This window comes from Aegilops tauschii, chromosome 6 (genome assembly GCF_002575655.3).
Source record: "Aegilops tauschii subsp. strangulata cultivar AL8/78 chromosome 6, Aet v6.0, whole genome shotgun sequence".
Taxonomy (NCBI): Eukaryota; Viridiplantae; Streptophyta; class Magnoliopsida; order Poales; family Poaceae; genus Aegilops; species Aegilops tauschii.
Window position 1 is genome coordinate 436,179,371 of NC_053040.3, and position 3,794 is coordinate 436,183,164.

A 3,794-nucleotide genomic window follows, 5' to 3' on the forward strand; every position below is an offset into this window, starting at 1 on the left:
AAAGGATCAGCCGGACAAGCCTTGTTTAAATCTGTATAATCCACACACATACGCCAGGTGCCATTCTTCTTGAGTACGAGCACCGGGTTAGCTAACCATTCTGGATGAAAGACTTCAACGATAAACCCGGCCGCCAAGAGCCGGGCTACCTCCTCACCAATGGCTTTCTGCCTCTCCTCATTAAACCGCCGGAGGAATTGCCTGACTGGCTTAAATTTCGGATCAATATTGAGAGTGTGCTCAGCGAGTTCTCTTGGTACACCCGGCATGTCAGAAGGTTTCCATGCAAAGATGTCCCTGTTCTCACGGATGAACTCGATGAGCGCGCCTTCCTATTTCTGATCCAGATTAGCACTAATGTTGAACTGCTTAGATGAGTCACCTGGAACAAAGTCAACAAGTTTAGTCTCATCGGCTGACTTAAATTTCATTACCGGCTCATGCTCCGTGGTTGGCTTTTTCAAAGACGTCATATCTGCCGGGTCAACATTATCCTTGTAAAACTTCAATTCCTCTGTCGCACAAACAGATTCAGCGTAAGCAGCGTCACCCTCCTCACACTCCAAGGCTATCTTTTGGCTGCCATGGACCATAATGGTCCCATTGTGACCCGGCATCTTGAGCTGCAAATACACGTAACACGGCCGTGCCATGAACTTGGCGTAAGCCGGCCGCCCAAATAAAGCATGGTACGGGCTTCTTATTTTTACCACCTCAAAAGTCAGTTTTTCCGCCCTGTAGTTGTACTCATCTCCAAAGGCTACTTCCAGCTCGATCTTACCAACTGGATACGCCGACTTACCGAGCACCACCCCATGGAAAACAGTGTTGGACTGGTTGAGATTTTTATCAGTTAATCCCATACGACGAAAGGTCTCATAATAGAGGATGTTGATGCTACTGCCTCTGTCCATGAGCACCTTAGTGAATTTATACCCACCAACTTGAGGAGGCACCACTAAGGCCAGGTGACCTGGATTATCAACCCGGGGAGGGTGATCTTCCCTACTCCATACAATCGGCTGCTCAGACCACCGCAAGTAACGTGGAACCGCCGGCTCAACAGCGTTCACAGCCCTCTTATGAAGCTTCTGGTCTCGCTTGCACAAACTGGTGGTAAACACATGATACTGTCCACCGTTGAGCTGCTTTGGATGGGTCTGGTAACCCCCCTGCTGCTGTTGATTACCCTGGCCGGATTGCTGGTTATAACCACCTTGATTACCTTGAGAATTCTGAAAATTGGAATTTGAACCGCCGCCCGGGCCATGAAAGCCGCCGCCGCCCTGCCCATTGTTGCCATTGAAAGCGTTGGAATTTTTGAAAGCTTTCATGATTGCGCAGTCTTTCCATAGATGAGTGGCCGGCTTCTCCCTAGAACCGTGCCTTAGACAGGGCTCATTCAACAACTGCTCAAGCGTCGGGCCTGATCTGGCGGATCGGGGAGGTGGTCTCCCCTTACGTCGGTGGTTGTTACCTTGCGCATTGGTGTTGGCCACAAATTCCATACTGCCATCAGCCTTACGTTTATTACCCCCCTGGTTCGCCGGGTTATGCTGAGGGCCCTTGCCGTTGCCGTTCTTCTTTCCCTTCCCTGTCCTTTCATCATCAGACGCGGGATCCTTGGTACTACCAGAGTCGGCGTACTTGACCAGAGCCGCCATCAGCGTACCCATATCGTTGCAATCACGCTTGAGCCGCCGAAGCTTCATCTTCAGGGGCGCAAAACGACAATTTTGCTCCAGCATTAAGACTGCAAAGCCGGCATCCATCTTATCAGACGAATGTATTATCTCTTTGACCCGGCGAACCCAATGGGTTGTAGACTCGCCCTCTTGTTGCTTGCAGTTAGTCAAATCCACAATCGACATAGATTGCCTACATGTATCTTTGAAGTTTTGGATGAACCGGGCTTTTAGCTCTGCCCATGACCCGATAGAATTAGGCGGCAGTCCTTTCAACCAAGTGTGGGCAGTCCCATCCAATATCATGGTGAAGTATTTGGCCATTGCCGCTTCGCTGACCTCTAGCAACTCCATAGCCATCTCGTAGCTCTCGATCCATGCTCCGGGTTGTAAATCAGCCGTGTAATTAGGTACCTTCCTAGGTCCTTTGAAATCCTTGGGCAGACGTTCATTACAGAGAGCCGGCACCAGACAAGGGACACCTCCGGTCCTCGTAGGTATGCCCGCCTCGATAGAAGCCGTCGGATAAACCGGGAGGGGCTGGTAAGCCGTCAGCTGAGGCGTCTGCTCCGCCTCTTGTCGTGCTCTATCTTGGTCCACCACTTTAAAGGCTCCATTATGTGCCGGGCCGTGGCCAGCTGGCAAGTCACGGCGCCGGACGTTGCTTGAGCCGGTCGCTGAAACCATGTGTCTGCTATAACTTGGGCTCCGGCCTGGACGAGGGGATGAATGAATCCTGTCCCGGCTATATGAATATGCCTCCTGTTGCGCCAGAGCCGTCTGAAGAAGTTCTCTGACCCGGCGGGTTTCGACCGCCGTTGGAGAGTCGCCCTCGACTGGGAGAGCTGCCAGTCGCGCCGCTGCGGCGATCATGTTTTCCAACGGGTTGGCATAATGACCCGGTGGTATTGGCACGTACTGAGGCGGGGTAGTGTTCACATGGGGAGGCCCCATCACTTGCGGCTGAATCGGTGTTCCAGCCCCGGGTGCCGTGATTTCTGGCGGGTTACTGGGCCCTGCACCAGGCGTGTTGAAGAGGTTTCGAGGATCGTAAACCGGAGGGAGTCGAGATTGAGCCTTCTGATGCCTCCTTCTCATGATCTCATTGGATGCGTTCTGATCCATCGTGAGCCAGAAAGACTGCGCCTGAATCAGCTGAGTCTGGGCGTCGAGAGCCGCCCATTCGGCAGCCATCCTGATCCCTTCCGCTGCTAGATCTTCCTTGGCTTGTGCTATATCCAGCTTTAACTATGCCACTTCTGCATCATGTTGAGCTTGATCCGCTGGGACGACCGTGGCAGTTAACAGGGCCGTCATCTTATCTGTGAGATCCATTAGCACCTGAGCCGGCGAGTGCGCAGGGCCCCGTGCCCGAGCGGCGGGGTTTTGAACAGGTTGTGTGCCGGCCATGAAGATTCCAACCCGGCTGGGCGGCTCAAAGGGGTCCGGAATACTGTCGCCATCGGAACAACCCCTGAGCCTGCCATCTTGAAGTTGATATAACGAGTTGGTCTCATCTGTGGACGACTCGCCGTCAGAGCGAGCGGCCATCTTATCGCTAGATCCAGATCCTTCAGAGAGTCCTCCATGGACGCATCCCACGAAAGCACGCTTCAAGGCAGGCAGAGTCCGGGCGGGTCTCGCACGCTGAGCCGTCTCGACGAGGTCGGCGCAGAGGTCTGGCTCAGGGCCCGACTCGCCAATCTTGCCGATGAAAACGTGGATTCCGCTGAAGGGGACCCGGTACCCGTACTCGATTAGGCCGGCGTCGGGGCCCCAGCTTGCATCGTCGATGTAGAGCTTGCTGCGACGACTCTTGATCATCCGGCCCACAGCGTATCCCTTGAGCCCTTCGAAGCTGCCCTTCAAGAACTGAAATCCACCGTGCGCTGGCCCCACGGTGGGCGCCAACTGTCGCGGAATTGTCACAGCTGATGTCCTCGTGCTAGGACTTAGTCGTGGAGCCATCGCAGCTAGGAAGCTTAAAGGGGTTAAACGGGACAAAGGACACGAGGATTATACTGGTTCGGCCCCTTGCGTTGAAGGTAAAAGCCTACTCCAGTTGAGGTGGAATTACTTAGGGTTTCGATGACCAGGAGCTAAACCGCT